General features: G+C 38.0%; 1 pseudogene across 1 annotated transcript in view; it reads left to right on the top strand.

Moving 5' to 3' along the window:
- LOC143651331 (tight junction protein 1-like) overlaps positions 1–22,922 on the top strand; it is a 52,852-nt pseudogene that overhangs the window by 8,392 nt on the left and 21,538 nt on the right. The window contains exons 3-12 of the transcript XR_013159966.1: positions 3,670–3,778; positions 4,703–4,921; positions 5,219–5,399; positions 5,493–5,588; positions 7,659–7,741; positions 8,394–8,604; positions 8,844–8,944; positions 12,073–12,208; positions 14,671–14,759; positions 15,826–16,053. The product of XR_013159966.1 is annotated as a tight junction protein 1-like (transcript). The remainder of the gene's footprint in view (positions 1–3,669; positions 3,779–4,702; positions 4,922–5,218; positions 5,400–5,492; positions 5,589–7,658; positions 7,742–8,393; positions 8,605–8,843; positions 8,945–12,072; positions 12,209–14,670; positions 14,760–15,825; positions 16,054–22,922) is intronic.

Here is a 22,922-nt window from a genome sequence, read left to right as displayed (position 1 = left end):
CCTCTGTTTTATTCTAAGAATTTTAAGAATTTAACTCTTTTTTTTATTAATTAACAGAAAAAAAAGAAATCAACACAACATTTAGAAATCATACCACTCTACATATGCAATCAGTAATTCTTAACATCATCACATAGATGCATGATCATCATTTCTTAGTACATTTGCATCGGTTTAGAGGAACTAGCAACACAACAGAAAAAGATATAGAATGTTAATATAGAGAAAAGAAATAAAAGTAGTAATAATAGTAAAAAAAAAAAACAAAAAAAAAAGCAAAAAAAAAACCCTATAGCTCAGATGCAGCTTCATTCAGTGTTTTAACATGATTACTTTACAATTAGGTATTATTGTGCTGTCCATTTTTGAGTTTTTGTATCTAATCCTGTTACACAGTCTGTATCCCTTCAGCTCCAATTACCCATTATCTTACCCTGTTTCTAACTCCTGCTGGACTCTGTTACCAATGACATATTTCAAGTTTATTCTCGAATGTCCGTTCACATCAGTGGGACCATACGGTATTTGTCCTTTAGTTTTTGGCTGGACTCACTCAGCATAATATTCTCTAGGTCCATCCATGTTGTTACATGAAGAATTTAACTCTTATATTTGGATTGTTGATCCAGTTTGAATTAATTTTTATATATGGTGTTGAGGTATAGGGGTCTGTTTTCATTCTTTTGCATATGGGATATCCAGTTTTCCAGCACTGTTTGTTGAAGAGACTGTTCTTTCCCCATTGAAAGTACTTGGCACCTTTGTCAAAATCAGTTGCCCATAGATGTGTGGATTTGTAGCCCGAAAACCAGGAACGAGGCCACAGGCCTCCAGGAATGTTCCTTGAAGTTAGAACAGGCTGAGACTAAGGATCTGCGGTTTCGGGAAGTAGGTTTTATTAGCTCCTGCACACGAGGGCCCAGCTAAGTCACCTCAAAAGTCTGAGCCCTGAACAAAAGACAACTTTAGCTTTTATAGACTTTTTGACATGATAAAGACAAAGTACACAATTGGCTGATCTAAGTTGAGAATGGCCCAGAGCTGAACTGTTGAGGGGCCCCCACCCCAGGAATGTCTTCTTTTGCCTATGTGCATTTTTACCAGTTCCTGAAGGCTAGGGGAGGGGGTTTCTATACCAGGAAACAAACCTTATCTCACTTGCCTGCAAGGAGAGGGGGTTTGGGGATTTTCCACAGAGAGCACAGCTAAACCAGAAAGAGGGCAAGGCCTGCCTGCTACAGATTCATTTCTGAACTCTTGATTCTGTTTCATTAGTCTGTTTGTTTATCTTTTTGCCAATCAGTGTTTTGATTATGCAGGTTTGAATTAAATTTTGAAATTGGGAACTATTAGCCTCCTACTTTGTTCTTTTTCAAAGTAAATTTGACTCTTCAGGGTCCTTTGCAATTCCATATGACTTTGATGATTGGCCTTTCCATTTCTGCAGAAATAATTGCTGGACTTTTGATTAGGATTGAACTGAATCTGTAAATTGTTTTGGGCAGTATTGCTATCTTAACCATCCTAAGTCTTTTAGTCTGTGAGCATGAGATGACTTTCCATTTATCTAGATCATTTTAAATTTCTTTCAGCAATGTTTTCCAGTTTTCAATGCACATGTCTTTTATATCCTTAATTTTCTTTTTTTAGATCCTATTGTAAATGAAATTGTTTTCTTGATTTCTTTTTCAGATTGTTCCTTAACAGTATGTAGAATTACAAACAATTTTCACATGCTAATCTTGTCCACAAACCTTGCTGAATTCTTTGTTAACACTCTAGATTTCTGCTAGGTTCTTTGGAATTTTCTACAAGTAGGATCATGCTATGTAAAGAGAGGTAGTTTTACTTCTTCCTTTCCAATTTCGATGCCTTTTATTTCTATTGCCTAATCATTCTGGCTAGAACTTCCATTACAGTGTTAAATAACAGTGGTGAAAGTGAGCATCTTTTGTCTTGTTCCTCATCTTTGGGGAAAAGCTTTCATTTTGAGTCTAAGGTTTTCTGTGAGTTCTTTATGTATGTTCTTTATCATGTTGAGGAAGTTCCTTTCTGTACCTTGCAAAGGGTGCTGTATTTTTTCAAATCCCTTTTCTGTATCAATGGAGTTGATCATGCAGTTTTTTTCTCTACTTTTTAATTGATGTGGTATACTATTTTGATTGGTTTTTCTGATGTTGAATCACCCTTACATTTCTGGATATAAATCCTACTTGGTCATGGTGTATAATCTTTTTAATGTGTCGTTGGATTCAGTTGGCTGGTATTTAGTTGAGGATTTTTGCATCTATATTCATAAGGGATATTGGCTCTGTAATTTTCTTTTCTTGTAATGCCTCTATCTGACTCTGGCATTAAGGTAACTCAGAATGAGTTACAAAGTGTTCCCTTCTCTTCAAATTTTTGGAAGAGTTTGAGAAAGATTAGTGCCAAATCTACTTTTAATGTTTGGCAAGATGCACCAGTGAATCCCTCTGGTCTGGAGTTTTCCTTGTTGAGAAATTTTTTATTTCTTTCCAGGTACTAGTGAAAGGTAGAACTCTGTTATACATTCACAAGGATTTTTCAGAGATTTTGAGTAATAAATATTTAGAAGTAGATACTGACTTTTTAATTCCATTTCTGATTTCTTTATTACTGTAACCTTAGCAAGCTAATCACATGAAACTTCAAAATTAGCAAATGTCTTCAAATTTGTATATAAAACATGAATTTCCTCTAATTTCAAACTCATTGATTAGTGTACCACTCAATCTTACAAAAAAATAAAAAAGATGGCTCCAAAGATAGTTTTATACCATTTAAAAAAGCAACTGTTCCTTTTAACTTTACATCCATCCCCACACCCCAGTCTCAAAACCCATCATTTAATTGTCTTGGTCATGGACAGTTCCAAGGTATGATTTTATATTTCATTCCCACAACTTCTGGTTATCAGAAAACCCATGGTTTCCTTTGTTGAAAGAGTTTAGTCTTACTGACGTTGGTATCTACCTTTCAATATTCTTCATCCTCCTCTTTGCTTTTGGAGGCATTTCTTCTGGCTCACTATTTTCATCTTCTTTAAAAGCTGCTGCTACCGGAAGGGTTTTTGGAGCAAGAGTTGGAACAGTTTCTTTAGGCTTACTTGATCCAAGTTTAATGGGTATAGCTGATGATTTCTTTGTTGTCTGACTACCTGTGGCAAATTCAAATTTGGAAATCTTTGTAGGCTTTGCTGGGAGGTCTCCAGCTGCTTCTTCAGCTGATTGTTTCTCCATGCTGCAACTGGGTCATTCCCCTCCATTACTCCAACAGCTCCAGAATCACTGCAGCTTCTCCAGCTTCTCCTCTCCCACCTTCCAGTCTACCGTTTTCCTTGCCATGGCCTCCATTACTGACTTTTTTGTTCTAAATTGGTTAAATTTTGCAGTGGGTCATCTTTAATGTTTAAGATGAGAAATCTTTAAAGGAACTTATACTTGCCTTCCCTTTTACTTTCTTAGTTTCTGCTTGTTTTAAATTAGAATATATTTTCTCCAAGGTAAAATGTATTTTCCCCCTTAAAGGTACAATATTTTTAAAGTAGGTGAACCGTATGAATATTTGTTTCCAGTTTATGCAAATGTATTATATTAAATATATATATCTTGAACAGCTGAGAATAATTTAAGAAATCTTTTTTTACAGTTAAACAATGTAGACTTCATGAATATTTTAAGAGAAGAAGCTGTGCTTTTCCTACTTGACCTCCCTAAAGGAGAAGAAGTAACCATTTTGGCTCAGAAGAAGATGGATGGTGAGATATTGTCAGAAAATAAACTTATAGGAATTTGAGTACTTACAAAAGAATTTATTTACTTATTTAATCACACAAAATTGAATGATGTATGAATCTATTCATCTCAGAGTTAATATTATTTTCTAATTTGTATAGGTGCATACAATCTTACACTATGCCCATTAGTAGAGCACATTAGTAAGAGCAAATGATTTAAGTAAATTATGACCCAACCCTTACAAGTCCTAGAAGAATCATATTTGTTTATTAACCATCAGAACCACACCATTCATGTGGGAAGCTTTCACATTTTGTACTGGTGTTTTCTAAATGATACGTTCAATATTTGTTGTCCTTGATAAAAAGCAGGCATGCTTTTCATTATAGAACAGACTTTCTCAACTATAACACTAATGACATTTGAGAGGGGGTAGGGGGTAATGGGAGGGCTGTCTTGTACATTCGTGGGATGTTTATCAGTATCCCTGGCCTCTGCCACTAGATGCCAGTAGCACACACAGAGACATAGAATTGTGACAACCAAAAGTGTTTCTAGATATTGCAGAATGTCCCCTAAGGTACGGTTTCCCCTATATGAGAACCACAGATACAGAAAGTGGAAATATCTGTTTGCAGTTAAATTAGATGGTTTAAACAGAAAGCAGATGTGTGGTTCTGGACCAGTTACTTAATCTGTTTCTGCATCAGCTTTCTCATTTGCAAAATGGAGGTGCTAAGAGTTCCTGTTCCATGAGGTTATGGTGGTAAGTAAGTGAGATAAAGTACAGAGTATAGTACTTGATACACAGTAAGAATTCAATATTTTTTCAATACTGTTGTTTTGGTCATTAATATTTTCAGTAGCATCTTCATGTAATGCATTCTCTTCACATTACTTTTTATCCTGTTGGTTACAAATCATCTGTTTTTGTTTCCTTTTAGTTTATCATCACATTGTAGAATCAGATGTAGGAGATTCTTTCTATATTAGAACCCATTTTGAATATGAAAAGGGATCTCCATATGGACTTAGTTTTAACAAAGGAGAGTGTTCCATGTCATGGATACATTGTACAATGGAAAACTGGGTTCTTGACTTGCTCTTAGAATTGGCAAAAATCATAAGGAGGTAGAAAGAGGCATCATTCCTAATAAGAACAGGTATGAAGTTTGGATACTTTTTGTTTAGTGATTTAATAAGTAAATATTTACTTTAGGTAAATCATTCATTTAGAAAATTTGTATCCCACTAGGAAATTTAGTAATGAAAAGAATCATTTTTCATTATATTTACCATATCTATAACTAACTTGGTTGTACAAACTCCTCTTTATTTTAACCATTAATATTTAAACTACATTTGAAGCTCTATCCAACATTTCAGCAATTTATTTGAGTGTGAATCTTCTTCCATTTTGTTTATTTTAAATACCCTTATTTTTATCTTTTCATTTGTAGAGCCGAGCAGTTAGCCAGTGTACAATACACACTTCCAAAACCAGCAGGAGGAGACTGTGCTGACTTCTGGAGATTCCGAGGTCTTCGAAGCTCCAAGAGAAATCTTAGAAAAAGCAGAGAACCTATGTCTGCTCAGCCAGTTCAAAGTTCCCAGCTTATGAGAGAGTTGTTCTCTGAGAAGGTGATTTTCTATAGACTAACTTAACTTTATTATCAGTATGTTTAAGAGTGCAAAGTATAAACTGTGTTACTTTTCATTTGAATTTCTCCCCAGCTGGATTTTTGAGGCCTGTAACCATCTTTGGACCAATAGCTGATGTTGCCAGAGAAAATCTGGCAAGAGAAGAACCAGATATTTGTCAGAGTGCAAGTAAGTTGCTGCAAAACTCTCTTAAAATGAGGAGATTGAGAGGGTTTTTGCTAGTTACCCATCTAAAGGATGGGTCTAATCCAGGCACTTAACAAGAATAAAATAAAACTTTGGATAGGTGGAAAATTTCATTTACCCCATGAAGTTAATTTGTTCTTTCAGTTCCCATTAATGAAAAGAATCACCATTTATGAAATCCTTGACTTTATGTGAAAACTGATTGGTACAGTGTATGTTCATGATCTTACTGTATCCTCACAGTAACACTCTGAGGTTTGGTATTATAATATCCTTGTTAAAGGTGAACAAACTGAGCTTTAGGGTGGTTAGGATTGGGATCATAAAGATTTCTTTCGTCTAAACACTCCCAATGACATTAGCTGTTGAGTGACAAAACTAGGATTTGACCCCATCTCTTTGTGGCTTCAATACAATGCCTTTAGTCATTAAGCTAACAGAAATCCTTGAATATATACAAAGGGGTAATAAAAGCATGGTCTGTATTGTCAGTTATTATTGTAGACCTTTATAGTAAGTTATCATTGAATATAAATGTTGAGAGTTTAGTGCTTTATATGCATAAGAGATTTTGCTTACAGAATCCTTTGTTTCATTAGTTTGGGTACTGCGGTAGTTTAAATATACAAACCTAGTTACCATCACCACTTTGGCTTGCTTTAAATTAGATGCAAAAACTTAAACTATTTTTTCTAATTATAAAAGTAATCTTTTCTATTTGAAAATAAAGTTAGAAAAATGAATTTTCACATATAGCATCATCCTAAAATTCCATTTTCTATTCTTTCATTCCTCCCACCTTTTGTAAATATATATTTTGCAAAGTTTTATTTATAATTGTTTAGAAAAGTTTATACTGTTTTCCTTCATAGTAGATGATAGCATGTTTTCATCTCATTACCCATTTTGCAATCAAATTTGAGGCTTGATTAGCTGTTTTTCTGTTCCTGTAGTTTGTTTCAAATTTATATTCTACAGTTACAGAGAATGCAAAACTAGTGTATTTTGTTGCTTGTCCATATTCTTCCCTGTTTCTCAAATGATTTAAATCCTCAAGAAAAAAGGTTGCTCTGAATTTATGATACTTTTCTTAGACTAAATTCTCAAATTAGGAAAAAGTAAACCATAGACTATGAAATATTTTCAGCCCTCAGTGTCTGGCAAGGAACAGCCTTTCTGGTTGATCTCAGTGTGCCATACAAATGTTTTCTTTGTATGTCACAAGATTGGGAAAGATTGGGAATTAGTGCCATGCTGAGCCATTTTGAAGACTCATGCCACTCTCTATATAATGTTTTTCTGGTTTTTCTCATGGCTGAGTTTTTTCCTCAGAACATCAATTGATGTAATTGGAAAAATAAACTGAAAAAAGAAAAAAATGTACATTAAAACTCACATTATTTCAAGTGTAAATATTTTATTTATACCAAACAGAATTTATTACCCTTTTGTTTTTGTGACTTTAATGGAAGCAAATTCATAATATTTTCAAAATCTCCTTCTTTATCACGTTTTCATTTGCAAGAGTTGCCATATTTGACAATTTCTCTTGACCAAGAGACAATTTTGAAACATTTTCAATGAAGTTCCACTTACTGATTGTCTTTAAATTTTGATGTGCCTTGTGGATTTTTTTGCATTTGTATTGATTTTTAATAAAATTATTGCATCAAAATATTACCTTGGTATTTTGATTACTGAGGCTTTGTGGGGTTCCTTAAATTTTGTTTCTGAGATAACTGCCTCACTTTGCCTTGTTCTGGTCCCACCCTATTGGGAAGCATTGATCTAATTCAGTGGTTCTCAGCCAGGGACAAGTCTGCCCCCCAGAGAACACTGGCTGCGCCTGGAGACGTTTTTTGGAGAGGACACCTACTGGTATCTAGTGAATAGAGGCCAGGGATGCTTCTAAACATTTCATTGTATGCTAGAAAACTCCTACTACAGAGAATTATCCAGCCTGCACACCGCTGGTGCCCAGTAGTTGAGAAACCTGATCTAACCAATGGAAATATAATGTTTTTTTTTTTTTGTCCCAAACTTCATGACTAGAAAGTGAACCACGAGATACTGGAACTGACCAGCATAGCACTGGCATTATTTGGCTTCATACAATAAAGCAAATAATAGATCAAGTAAGTTATTAAAAATTTATGTATTTCATTATACACTGCGAATATTGTTTTAGAAGAGATGTGTTTCAGTGGATGGGATTTGGTAATGTGAAGATAGAATGTAGTTTTCCTAAGATTATTATTGGTATACCATAAAAAAACTAATCCCTTACTAAAAGGCATTATGAGAATCACCTTCAAGGAATAGTTATTACACTCATTACACACTAACCATTCATTACCACAAAAATGTATATGATGATCAGATAAGAAACAGGCTGTTTACAGTTACATCTGTACAGTTGGGTTGCACTTTGATATTTATATGAATGGAGAATATGCTGTTATTCTGTAAGATTATGTCAGGAACAGTAAATTATAGTACTTACTTTCAGTCAGACTGAACACAGTTGATACTGTCAGCTTGCAGGTATTGGGGCTATATCTTAAAAGTGAGCTGGTTAAAGCTTTTTGTTTTTAATTTTACTAGAAATTGTATTGAGTTAACTATGATTATTTTTCTAATATATACCACTGATTCATATTAAAGCACATATTAAAAGTCCAGTACTATTAAAATTTAATATAGGTTATGACTTTTTCTGAAGATGATTATTCTTAAGTAATTAACTATGTCTTGGGATCTTATGTATTTTTTTCTTTCCATTTCTAGGACAAACATGCTTTATTAGATGTAACACCAAATGCAGTTGATCATCTGAATTATGCCCAGTGTTATCCAATTGTGATATTCCTTAACCCTTATTCTAAGCAAGGTGTGAAAACAATGAGAATGAAGTTATGTCCAGTATCACGGAAAAGTGGTAGGAAGCTATATGAATGGTCTCATAAACGTCATAAAAATCATCATCATCTTTTTACAAGTGAGTATATTAAAGGCTTCCTTTCAGCTTAAAATATCTGGACAACAAAATGTTGGCAAAAATGTTGAGCTATATCAAGAACTGCTGTTCAGCTGAAAGAAAATATATTGTGCCAAAATGAAGGGTATTTGTCTTATAAATAATATCAGTAGTGATTGATCTCTAAGCAAATTCGAATGAATTCACCTGACTTTTGGCAGTGTCCTAACCATAAAACTATTAATTTATTTTGTTTTCAGCTGCAATTAATTTAAATTCAATGAATGATGGTTGGTATGGTGCACTAAAAGAAGCAATTCAACAACAACAGAACCAGCTGGTATGGGTTTCTGAGGAAAAGGTAAGAAATTTCCTTTTTTTTTTTACCCATTCAGTGAATTAGGTAACTAATCAGAGATGCCTTTGAGTTCACTTTTAGGTCTTTATCATTTGTGTATAGAGTTGTGAAATTTGTTTTTAATGGTAAAAGATTCCTATATTTCCCTCACCTATTGAATTACCAGTGCAGTGGGATTCTGAAAGAATTTCCAAATTATAATTTGGGAGCAGGGCTGAGTTCTCACTCTGTCTGCATGTGACTGAGGAATGACCTTGAACCTGAGCTTCAGTTTATTCTGAAAGGGAGGAGAGTTGAATGAGCTAGGGATGAGTGTTTCCCAGAGTGCTGTCTTCAGCACATTAGATTCAGAACTTGCTCTGAGAAAAAAAAAGGCACTTTTGAGGGCAAGTACTTACAGAAAATATTGCAAACCATGGCCTGCTTTAGAAGCATCACGGTGTCCACTGCATGTAAAGTTTCTGAGAAGCTTTGTGGGTTTTTGGTTTTGTTTTTTTAAGTAGCCTACTTGGTAACCCAGCATTTCTTCCAATTCTTTACACAACACCTGTTAACATGCTTACAACACACTGGGAATGTTGGACAAGGTGATAGATCTCTTCTGGCTTTGAAGTTTGATTTTATGTATGTACAGATGACCAGCCTTAAAATGATGACTACTTTCTGTTGTCAGTCTTTCTGGCTCTACAGCAGTCTTTCTTTTGTTGGAAGAGCTAATATTTGACAATATACAGTTGAAGAAATCTTATTTTCAATGTCTTTTACTGTCTTCAGATCAATGCAGTATTAATAAGCTTTTTTTTTTTAGGGAAGATTGAGACACTTGTTTATTATTATTTTTAACATTTTTTTGTTGGTTTAGTTTTTTGTTGTGTTTTGCCCCCTGCATGGCCTCTTTCTCTGCCTGGCTATGGCTACAGATGCTCTGGCAGTGCATGCTGCATGCTCAGGACTGCCGTGCCAAAAAACATACAGCTTCTGCAAGGCGGAATGTTAAAATATTTACATCTAGAAGTAGTGTCTGACTGTTCTCACTTGTATTGATGAGTCAGGACCATGTTTTTTCTCATCAGTACCTGTTTGGGGGAAGGACCATACATATGAGATCGTAGGACCATTTTGAATAACTGACATGTCAGCTGAGACATTTTATTTGTAGGTGGAGAAGATAAAAACACTACACCACTTTACAGCAACACATTAGTGTTTACTAATTTTTACTCTTGTGGCGTTTTATAAAAAGAATTGCAGTCTTCTTACTACTATGCACATCAAACAGTCTTGTTAGCATCCTCCACAGGTAGAATGTTAATAGCTTACACTGATGAAATCTTTAAATGTCTTCACAAAGTATATGAAGTATACATTCTGATGTATATGAGAAGTTTTTTGTTTTTTTTAACCTGCAAATCTTAATTCACTGTAATTTCTCTTCATGATATTATTGTATGCTTCCTTTCTTTGTTTAGATTTAGAGTGAAGGTCTAATTCCCCCAGCTTTTTATATAAGGGAAAATAGGCTCTTTGTTTTTAGGAGAGATTGATACATTTTGTAAAGCAGAAAAAGTTGTAATTTAAATCTAACTTGATTTCTCTCCCTCCATTCAAGCATAACTTTATTAAAATAAATAAATCCTTCAACTAAAACCCCTTCACCCCACATTGACCTTCCTGACCTCACTGCTTTGACTGAATTGCTAGGAAGAGTCTTTTTCTCAAGATCTGATACAGTCTTTTATATTCCCTACTAAACCAAGAAGAATCATCCTGAGATTTCTTAATATGTAAACGTATGTCATCTCCTCGTTCAAAACAATCTGTAATTCTTGCTCATTTTTACATTTTCATACCTGCTGCAAAAGACAGGTAGGTTAGTGATTTGCAAGTTTTTCTTCCTCGGGTCATAAATTTCTCCCTGGCAAGCTCTACTGGGTTATAGTCTTCTAAAACCCTAACAAGTTAGAGATGTATATGACAAGTATATAGCAAAAAAAATTTTTCTTCTACAGTAACCATCACAGAGTTTAAAAGTAATTGAAATTTCAGTACAGGAGATTCTGATCTCACAAAGGACAAAGCCCTGGGATTCTCACTTTCCCCAGCCCAACAGGTGATGTGCTGAGAACCAAAGCAACAGGGCTACCCAACACACTCTAGCCAGGAAGTTGGTGCTCAGGGTCAGACTCTTAGAGAGCCACACCTGGGACTGCTGTGAAAGCTCATTCAGGCAACTGGCTTTCAAGAACCATGTTCCTGGCCCAGCAGACTTGCAGAGCCACACCAAGCCTGCTGTTTAAGAGCAGTGCATCTTTCTGGAAGACAAGAGCCTTATGTTTGTCCATCAGTCCATGTTGAAATGGAGGAAGTATTTTCTGAATTTGCATTCCAGATGCTTCACCTCATGCCTACATGGGCACGGTGTCTAAGCAAGATCTCTAGGGGCTATTCAGTTCTTCTTAATTCAAGCACTAGTTTCAAACTAATATCCAGTGACAACCTGTTGCTTGCAAATTTATAGTTCCCTTTCCCTCAAATACTTCTCATTTTCTCTCTGGTCTATTCTGAAGACACTGCTTTGTGAAAAATAAAAGTTCTTCCTAATTTAATGGGGCAGCCACCACGTAGGCAATGCTTTTCTATCGTGTATCATTAATTTTTGGGCTAACTACCAACTTTTTCTTTTTGTTTTCCAAAAATATGTAGGGACATAGTAGATCTTATACAACTTGAATTGTTTCATATATTTTCATAGGTATTCTCACATGTGCTGTTCTGTCAGAATGACTTTGTTTCCGTGAGCTCGGTTTAGTGGCATTCTCCCTCTTCACCTTGCTTTGGGCTGAGTGGTGCCCGTGTTCCTTCATTATCTTCAGAACTGAGCCCCAGAGTCCATCATTGTTCTGGTTGGCCAGCCAACATTATGTTCATCCCTAGCCCTTCAGATCTCGAGGGATATCTGTGTGTCTGCATGTGTGCCTGTGCAGTCTTCTTGACCTTCCCTCACCATAATTTGAAGCAAATAGACGTGATTTCTCCAAAAAAAAAATTCTTTTCAATTTCCCTCGTAAAATAAAGGCCATCTCTTAAAGAACTACTGAACAAAATTTTTTATTTACTTTTATTTCACCCAGGTGGATGGTGCTACAAGTGATGACCTTGGTTTGCATGATGATCGTCTGTCCTACTTGTCAGCCCCAGGTGGTGAATACTCAATGTACAGCATGGACAGTAGACACACTTCTGACTATGAAGGCACAGATACAGAAGGTGGGACCTACACTGATCAAGAACTAGATGAAACTCTTAATGATGAGGTTGGGACTCCCCCGGAGTCTGCCATTACACAGGTCCTCTCACGGTCCTGTGAGAGAGGACTCCTCTGGATGCATCATGACAGCCAAGCATATCCTCCTTATTCACCACAAGTGCAGCCATAGCCAATCCACAGAATAGACTCCCCTGGATTTAAAACAACCTCTTAACAGGTAACCAGTAAGCATTCAACGTTTTGTAGTTAGAGTTGCGTTATTAAATTTTACAATGTGGTGATTGCGTTAAAGACTTTATTTTGTCCTTTATCCAGATAAAGAACTAATCTTTAATTTCAGTTGGAGAGTACCAAGGACTTTAATTCTAAACTTTGTGTGTTCACCTTACACAGAAATATACTGGATTAAAAACCAAATTAGGATATGAGGTCATGGTTTTGTTGTTAAGCACATTTAAAATGTATGTCTGCCAACCACTATAAATTGAAGTGTAAAGTTAGCAATAAACAGAAACACTATTTAAAATATTTTAAACACTTCACAGAAAGCAGAATCCTCATCTCCAATCCCTTATCTTTTGCCTGAAATAAACCCAGCATCATCAACCTCTGCTGTTAATCACAATGTAAATTTAACTAATGTCAAATTGGAGGAGCCCACCCCAGCTCCTTCCACCTCTTACTCACCACAAGCTGATTCTTTAAGAACACCAAGCATTGAGGCAGCTCACATAATGCTAAGAGATCAAGACCCATACTTGTCGGCGCATATAGACCCAACAAAAAAGGTACCTGAGCTGCAGTATTGCTCTAATTTGTTGCTCTCCGTCAGTCTAGCACATGATCCTTTTTGCTTTGCCCTCTAAGTGTTCCTTTTGCTTTTTTGCTATGGGCTTATACTCTAGTGTTTTCAAATCACTACAAATCATTTCAGTTTTGTAGTTTGCATGGCTTCCAGTGGTATACAGATGATTTGAGAAACCAGCTTTTAATTGAGATTTGTGCTTAATATTTTTATTTCATAGCTGCATTTTATTTTTGGTTTTCAATATCATTCAGAAATTCTTAATATGTTGTTAAGACCCATCATAAACATTAGTTTTTATTTTTATGTAAATTATGGTGTCCTAAATTTTCTTTAATTTTTAAAATTTTTAGTGTCAGAATCAAGTGGAAATCAGTACATCAGTGCTTTTGTTTTCCTACTAAATTTAGTAATTCAGTGACTTCAACTCAGTTTTCATTTAGTACATGCTAAAACATAAAGCACCTACCTACCTTACAAACTTTGAGCTTTCACTAAACTAGCCTTCTCTACTAATCTGGTCTCTCTGGTAATAAATGGTAGAATATGCGATTTTTACTTATTAAATCATAGTTTTGTCTAATGAAACAGACTAGGATTAAAAATAAGCATTTGTTCTTAACATGAATTTTTCAAACAGGTGTATAGAAAGGATCCATATCCTGAGGAAGTGATAAGACAGTATCATGTTTGAAACAGCAGCTGTCAGTCATCCAGGGCACAGGCCAGACAAAGATCCTGCTCTGAGCTGTGAACCCCAACTCCCACACATGGAGAAACAAACCAGCAGAGACCTTGAAGAGCCCACAGAGAGATGCAACTCCTCAAGCTACACAGACCAGTTTTCTCGAAACTATGATCATCATCTGCGATGTGAAGATCGCATCCCTGCATACGAAGACCAGTGGTCATATTACAATGACAAACAGCCCTGCCAACTTTGGCCTGCTTTTGATAATCAGCACCCTCGAGACCTTGATGCTAGACAGCATCCTGAAGAGTTCTCAGAATGAGGGTATTTCCCATGTTTTGAAGAGCCAACCCCTCTATCTTATGACAGTAAACCTCTGTATGAACCACCACCTCGAACCTCCACCCTACAACATGAAGAGTAGTCAGCTTCTGGGTATGATATGCATAATAGATACAGATCTGAAGTACAGCCCTACCCTTCAGCAGGACCTAAGTCTTCTGAACCCAGGTAATATTCTGACCAGTACCCATGAAGTTATGAGCAAGCACCGACACAAGGATTTACTCTACAGCAGGCCAATATGAGCCTCTCCATGGTGCTGCAATTGTTCCTCCCCTAATATCTTCATCTCAGCATAAGCCAGAAGTTCTGCCTTCAAATACCAAACCACTGCCTCCACCCCCAACCCTAACTGAAAAGAGGAAGAACCAGCAATGAAACCACAGCCTGTACTCACTAGAGTTAAAATACTTGAAAACAGAAGATCCATATCATTAGAGAGCAAGAAGGATGTAAATGACACAGCTGGTTTTAAGGTAGATATGTCTTTGTTATTTTGGATTCATAGAGGTACATTAATTGAAGAGTAGTTCAAAATACTTCTTAGCTCTCTTCCTTCCCCTTAAACAAAGCCTGTTTTGTAATTATTTGCTCCTGGGTATGTTTGTTTCATTTTTCTTCAGGCTCCAGAAACAGCTTCTAAACCTCCCATCACTGGTCCTAAATCCACTCCTCAGAATCAATTCAGTGAACATGATAAAATGCTGTACAGGTGGGTCAGTTCTGTACTGCTTTGCACACGAGTTTTGGGGTATATAACTAACCAAGAATTTGACTCTCTTGTCAGTGAGAAAAGCTTTTATTATATTAGCAGAAAAGTATGAGAGGGGAGAAAATCTTGTTTGTCCTTAAATAAAAATTACCAACTGACCTAATTAAAACAGAGGTCCTAAAAAGAAAAATAAAGAGCTTTATTATACCTCTGTAACAAATTCTTGTTATACCTTCAGTAAATAAAGCTTTTAACATTTCTATTACAGTTTTTAGTTTTAAAAGTACTTTCAGACATATTAGTTTTTTGAGGCAGGGAAAGGATGGGATTAGTGTGGTTAAAATAATTCAGATTGGTTAAAATAACACTAAAATTAATCGTTTAGTAAACTTGCACCCCTTACTTGTTATTATGCCAAGCCTTCAGTGCAATGAGTAAAATTGTTTCCATTTTATAGCTAGGCTCTCAGTTTCAGCAGCTTTTAATACTGGGTTATAATTAGGAGCGGACCCTGGCTGGCTGGCTTACAGGCTTGCTGGCTAGCTCCTCAGCCTGTGATCTTAACCATGGCTTCATCATACTGTTAATTATTGACAGATTGGATTTGAATACAGTTCTTCATTTAATTAATCTAACTCATTTATTAGTTGAATATACATTTGTACTTCTAATTGTCTAATATATAACTATTTACTTTCATTTAATGATGCCCAGTGCTGCTCATAAACATGTAAATACTCTATTGTCTCCTTTAACCAGTATTATTAGATATTCTACATAAAATTAACTTGTAATAACTGAAAGCTTAGTCCTTGGGGTGTGAAACCTGTTGAAGGTTATTTTTATGCCAGTTTTCTAAAATTGTATCATAACAGTGTATTAGTTTGCAAATATAACATTAAGCACATGGGATTTGGAGTATCCACTCAACGTTGGACTGCCAAGTTAGATCCTGAAAACTCTTGACAATCGTAGAAGGGTCAGGATAAGGTTTATTTACACATTCCATTTTCTTTGTAAAGTTAAAGTCTTAAAAGTTGTCCTTTTGTCATTTGTTATCTTTCAGGATCCCAGAACCTCAGAAACCTCAGTTGAAGCCACCTGAAGATATTGTTCGTTCACATCATTATGATCCTGATGAGGATGAAGAATATTATCAAAAACAGCTCTCGTACTTTGACCAAAGGAGTTTTGAGAACAAGCCATCTGCACACATTCCTGCTGGCCATCTCTCAGAGCCTGCCAAGCCAGCTCATTCTCAAAATCAAACACATTTGTCTAGTTATTCTTCAAAGTAAGTGAATTCACCAAATACTTACCTTTTAAAAATAAGATAAAGTATGAAATTTCTGTTGGTCAAATTGACTAAGTCATATGAAGCTCAGTATACTTTGAAGGACAGTAGTGAAGTGTAATACATCATTTTTGTAGGCTTTAGCGGTTCAGCCTAGTGTATGCTTTCTAGTTCTGGGATGTGTGTTTTTGTTCTTACACTCTGTCACATTACATAAAATTTTTATCTTAGAAAAGCATTAAAGGGTTTTGATGTGTAAGAGAGAGTAAAACTATCAACACCCTGAGTTTTAGGTAAACAAGTCTTTCCTCTTCTGTACAACACATTTAATGATGTTTCTTCCTCTTCTTTTTTTTTTTTTTTTTTTTTTTTTTTTTTTTTTTTTTTTTATTTTTTTTTTTTTAAAGGAAAGACAGAGAGAAGGAAGGAAGGATAGAAGGAAGGAAGGAAGGAAGAAAGGGAAACATTTTTAAACATTTTCTTGTTTTATTGTATTCTGTTTCTCCGTTTTTGTTACATGGGCTAGGGCCGGGAATCGAACCGAGGTCCTCCGGCATAGCAGGCAAGCACTTTGCCCGCTGAGCCACCGCGGCCCGCCCTCTTCCTCTTCTTTTTTATTTTTGTTTTATAAATTTAAAAATAGGGATATGATATGAGCATTGTATGAGGGGAAATTGTCTTAAGAGTTATTTTTCTTTCTTCCTTAAAATCTTACAAACTAATCCATCTTCTTAATTTTTGATCTAGCAAGCTGCTTAACATTGGAACACTATAACTCATGTCAGCCAGAAATGTTTTCAAGGTGTAGAAGAGCTTGTCTTTTTTTACTGTTGGCTTTAAAGGGATTTTCTGACCTAATTTTCTATATGAGGAAACCAAGATCCAGTGAGATGAAATAAAAGGGGCAGGCTGGGATCAAGTTTCTGGGCTCCCAGTTTTCTTTTCCCTGTTCTCTGCAAGTCCCTTCTGTTTACTTATGGATAGGCTTTTGGTTTGTTTTTCTTTTGCCCACCTTTGTCTCTGTAGGTTTGTGTATCCTACTGGTTCTGTTTCTCTGGTTGAACCTTAACTGGTAGAGAATTTGGTACTGAGAGTGGGGTTTGAATCCACGCAAGGTGGGTTTGTCCCCAACAAAACCTACAAGAAAGAAAAACAAATATGGTTTTATTACAAGGAATTGATTTACATGGTTTTATAGAAATTGTGGATGTAATTCTTAGACTGTCTAAGAAAGTCTATAGGGCAGGTGTTGGGAAAGGAAGCTCTGAAGCTGTTTAGGAGTCTCTGAGTTTAAAAGGTCTAAATTATCTCTTAAAGGAGTTAGGAGTTCCCTGATTAGGTCAGGCCCACCCAGATAATCCTCCCTTTTAATTAGTTTTAGGCCGATTGATTAGAAATTTCAATTACATCGGAATTTATGTAATTTATAAATTTATAAATAAAGCATGCGTTCACCTGTGGCTGGGCTTGCAAAAGCCTTTACTAATAAAGGTGAGGGGTAACTGGGGTGGAAGCACCTGTGCTACAGACATCCAAATTAGTGAGATGCATTTGCAATTCCAAACTTGACTTATCAGGGCTGTCTGTGCCCACACCACCAGGGGACCCTGCCCCAGTGGAGCCGCCACCCCGTGAGGCCCTTGCCTACCCTGGGGATGGGGAGCAGAAGCAGCTTCCCCGATGAAAGTCCAGGGCCATTAACACATTATTAGTTTGAATTAGAATGATTAATTCTATTAATTAGTAGAAGTGAACATTGCCAATTTTAAAATTGTCTGTTATTTCCCCTGGTTAATAAAAATCAAACTGTGTGATAGAACTTTTAAACTCCAAACAATCATTTAAAAAGTAGAATAAAACAGTCCAGGAAGATGGTGGAACAGTGTAGGCTGGGTTAGTCCTGCTCGTGGAACAAGAAGGGGACAAAAAAAATGACCAGGCCCACAGGCCCAGGGTGCATGATCAGAGAGGGTCTTCGGCATTTCACAGGGAGGGCCTGGATGAGAGCAGTGGGGAGGTCGGGACAGGAGAGCAGGGTGTGTCTGAATGACTGCGACCCACTGGGGATGGGCGGCGGCATGCAGGAAGTGGGGCTCTGAGGGAACTGGCCATCTATCCACTCCAGTGGCTGGCTGGGGAGACCTCCCCATGTGGCCCCACGTGTGGTCAGCTGCCCCACTGGGTGCTGTGGTCATCTACCCCACTGGGCACTGTGGACATCTGCCCCACTGGGCACTGTAGTCGGCTGCCCCATTGAGTGCTGTGGTTGGTTGCTTCACTAGGTGCTGTGGTCATCTACTCCACTGGGCTCTGTGGTTGGCTGCCCCAATGAGTGCTGTGGTCATCTACCCTACTGGGCACTGTGGTCATCTACCCCACTGGGCGCTGTGGTCATCTGCCACACTGGGCGCTGTGGTCATCTGTTCCTTTGGGTGCTGTGGTCAGCTCCCTCACTGAGTGCTGTGGTCGGCTGCCCCACTGGATGCTGTGGTCATCTGTCCCACTGGGCACTGTGGTCGGCTGCCCCACTGGGCACTGTGGTCATCTGTCCCACTGGGTACTGTGATCGGCTGCCCCACTGGGCACTGTGGTCATCTGTCCCACTGGGTAGTGTGTTCGGCTGCCCCACTGGGCACTGTGGTCATCTGTCCCACTGGGTACTGTGGTTGGCTGCCCCTCTGGGCGCTGTGGTCATCTGCCACACTGGGCACTGTGGTCGGCTGCTCTGTCCTGTGCACTGGGACTGGCCATCCCCCGCCACACACATTATCTTGCCCAGCCAGCCCTGCAGTCCAGGAGGGGCAGGGGGCTCAGGAGTGCCATCTGCTGGGAAGAAATGGAAAGTGCGGTCTGAAAAACTCCCTATCTGCATAGTTTTTTTTTTAATTTAATTTTTATTTCTTTTGTTTGTTTGTTTCCTTCTCTTCTGTGAGCACTAGTCTGAGTTCATTCCCAAAATATCTTGGGGTGTCTCCTTCTGGCTTTGGGAGCCCAGTATTGCTGAGGTGGTTAGTTGGGTGGGAAGGGGTGCCTGGGCTGGGAGCTGGGTCTGGGTCTCCTGCATGGCGAGCAGACGTTCCACCACTGAACTGCCTGTGTACCCCTGCCTAGCTTCTAATAGACCCTCAGATAGAATCACACTCCCTACATGAGATCTGGGTCTTGGTTTGACAGGGAATGACTGACAAACCAAGTGCAAAAGGGGACCTTCAATGCAAGCCCAAGTAAATACAAAACTTTCCACAAGTGCAGGAAACCGACTTGCAAAATAACCTCATTAAGATAATCAACTGCCTCAAACACAACAGAAAATCACAAAGCATGTGAACATCCAGGAAGAAATGGCCCAGCTAAATGACCACATCAAACCCTGGAAGGGACACAGGATATAATTACTCAAGGGTATGTATAAAGCAGTAAAGGATATTAAGAAGACATTAGGAGACCATAAAGAAGAATACAAAAGATTAAGTAGAAAAATAGCAGATCTCACAGAAATGGAAGAGACTGCAGACCAAATTAGAAATATATTAGAAACACACAGTAGCAGATTCAAAGAAGCAGAAGAAAGAACAAGTGAGCTAAAAGCAGAATAATTGAACTAGAGCTCTCAAAAGAACAAATGGCAAGACAGATGAAAAAACTGGAACTGGATCCCAGGGGGATGATGGACAAGAGTCATGCAAATAGAAGAACCACTGGTGTGCCAGAAGGAGGGAGAAGAGTACCCGGCTGGGAAGGTTAGGTGAAGATGCAGTCAGAGAAAACTTCCCAACCTTTATAAAAGACATACATATGAAAATCAAAGAGGCCCAGTGAACCCCAAATAGAATAAATCCAAATAGTTCTACTCTGAGACCATACCAGTCAGCCTATCAAATGCTGAAAAGACGCAGAAAATCCTGAAAGTGGCAAGAGAAAAGTGACCTACTCCATACAAAGAAAACACCATAAGCCTGAGTTCAGACCACTCAACAGGCACCATAGAGGTGAGAAGGCAGTGGTGTGATATATTTTAGATCCTGAAAGAGAAAGGCTTTCACCCAAGAGTTCTTTATCCACCAAGTTAGCATGTCCCCAAGGCTCATCCATCTTGTCATGTGCTTCAGGACATCATTTCATCTGACTGCTGCACGATATCCCATCACATGTCTATCCCGCATGTTGTTAATATGCTCATCTCTTGATGGGCGTTTGGATTGCTTCCACCTTTTGGCAAATGTGAATAATGCCTTTATGAACATCAGTTTGCAAATGTCTGCTTGTGTCACTGCTTTCAGCTCTTCTGGGTCTATACCAAGTAGTGCTATTGCTGGGTCATAGGGCAGCTTGATATTTAGTTTCCTAAGGAACTGCCAAACTCTGTACCATAGCGGCTGCACCATCATACATTCCCACCAGCAGTGCATGAGTGTCTCAGTTTCTCCACGGTCTCCAATATTCATAGTTTCCTGGTTGTTTAACAGCAGCCATTCTTATAGGTGTGAGGTGGTATCTCATTGTAGTCTTGATCTGCATTTCCCTTTATAGCCAGTGAAAATGAGCATCTCTTCATGTGCTTTTGAGCAATCTGTATTTGCTCTGTAGAAAAATGCCTATTCATCTTTAGCCCACTATATAATTGGGTTGTTTGCTTGTTGTTGTTGGATTCTATGATTTATTTATGTATACAGGATATGAAACATTTATCTAATGTGTGATTTCCAAATATTTTCTCCCACTAAGTTTGCTGCCTCCTCATCTTTTTGACAAGGCCTTTTGAGGAACAGAAGCATTTGATTTTGAGGAGTTCCCATTTATCTGTTTTTCCTTTTTGCTTGGAATTTGGGTGTAAAGTTTAGGAAGCTACCTCATATAACTAGGTCTTGAAGGTGTTTTCTTACATTTTCTTCTAGGAGCTTTATGGTGTTCTTATATTTAGGTGTTTGAGGCACTTTGAGTTAATTTTTGTGTAGGGTGTAAGATAGGGGTCCCCTTTCATTCTTTTGGCTATTGATATCCAGTTCTCCCATGCCCGCTTTTTGAAAAGACTGTTTTGTCTCAGTTCACTGGATTTGGGGGCCTTGTCAAAAATCAGTTGACTATAGATTTGGAAGCCCTTCTCCTTTAAATTGCTAACATTTTGTGGTTCCCAGACAAATTCATGGGCCGTGGTGAATTCCTTGAGCATCCGGTAGAGAAGGAGCCCTGGAGGCCAGCCCTGGAGGGTTGAGTGAGTGATCAGGCTGTCAGGTCCAGAAACGGTTTAGTCAGTCACCAAAGGTGACTGGGCAAGCAACAATCAAGGGAGAGTGTGGAAAGGTGGAAATACAATGGGTCACTTTCTATGAGAAACAGTCATCGAGAATTCCCAATTTCTGAGTCACCAACATATCACACCATCTTCTCTGGACGGAAAATGACTTTAAGTTAAGTTGGGGAGTCAGCCCCGTGATGCTAACTCCAGCTTCCCTTGAGTTACCGTCTTACCAGGGAGTGTCTGGCTGTGGAACTGGGCACTTGTGCAGTGATCTAGGGCAGAGTTCCCCAGCCTTTCACTGGGGATTGCTGGGTTGTGCAGTCACATAGGTTTGCTTTTGGGAAAGCTGCCAGTTTTCCAAAGTGGTTGCAAAGCTTGCATTACTCTCAGCAGTTTTAAGGCTTCCACATCCTTAATTGGCACACCCCAATCACGAGTACAGTGGAGCACTTCGCCACGTGCTCATTTGCCGTTTGTGTCTCTTCTTTGGTGATTTATCTGCTTAGATGTTTTGCACAGTTCTGTGGTTTTCAGCATGCTGAATCTGTTTTATTAGATCTATACCTAAATTTTTCTCTTTTTATGAAATATTGTAAATAGTTCTATTTTAAAAGGTCTCAATATGTTGGTACTACATAGAAATGCAATTCAATTCTTCTTTGTGTGTTGACCTTTTATCCTACAACTTACTAATGTTGTTTATTAGTTTTAAAAGTGTTTTTGTATATTCCTTGGGATTTTTACCCAGATGATCGTGTCTTCTCCCACTGAGGACGGTGCCCCACATGTTGATGTTTATCTGTCTCCCCCCATCTACCGTCTACCCACCTACCCACCTATCATTTACCCACCTACCTACCATCTATCGGTCTGTCACCTATCATCTAGCAGTCTGTCTTTCTGTCTGTCTTGTCTGATTGTCCTGCTCACACATCCAGCGCTACGTGCAGTAGGAATGCAGAGAGTGGACATACTTGCCTTGTTCTTCATCTAGGTTATTTATTTTCAGTTCTAGAATTTCAGCTTCATTCTTCTTCCTATTTCTTTGTGGAGACTTTCCATGTTGGCCACAGCTATGACCCTAAGGAATGTTAAAGTAAAATGAGAGAAAGAGACTGGGATCAGGGGATCCATAGACATCAGTCTTCAGACAAGTTTATTTTTCAGCTAAGGACAGAATTATATACTAGAAAGAAAGGTAATAAAGATTGTTTGCATGCAAAAGCTATATAATGCAAAAACAAATTCAAGGAAGTAAATACTTTTAACGCTAGGATGTTGATTTCCCTTAAGCAAGTCTCTTCCACACCTCATTGTGCTTTATCTGCATATCTCAGCTTCTATTGAAGTTCCAGATCCTGAAAGCTCAAGTCTGCATTTCCTCACAGACTTGTGTTTGCAAGTTTTAGGTTAAACAATAACCTTTTTAACTCCTACATTTCCATTTTTCCATTTGTTTCCAGAATGTTCACAACTCTTGACTTGAGCATTTGTGAAATTTTGCTTTCAGTATTTGTGGGTGCCTTCCTGCTCCAGGCCATGATGGCAGCTTCCCCCACAGCGGTTCGGCTTCAGCAATGGGGATTTATTCCCTCGCAGCTCGGGTGCTGACAGACCGCCTCTCTCTGGC

Source organism: Tamandua tetradactyla, chromosome 12, assembly GCF_023851605.1.
Source record: "Tamandua tetradactyla isolate mTamTet1 chromosome 12, mTamTet1.pri, whole genome shotgun sequence".
Lineage (NCBI taxonomy): Eukaryota > Metazoa > Chordata > Mammalia > Pilosa > Myrmecophagidae > Tamandua > Tamandua tetradactyla.
The sequence above is the reverse complement of the archived record's forward strand: the minus strand, read 5'-3'. Positions and strand labels throughout refer to the sequence as shown.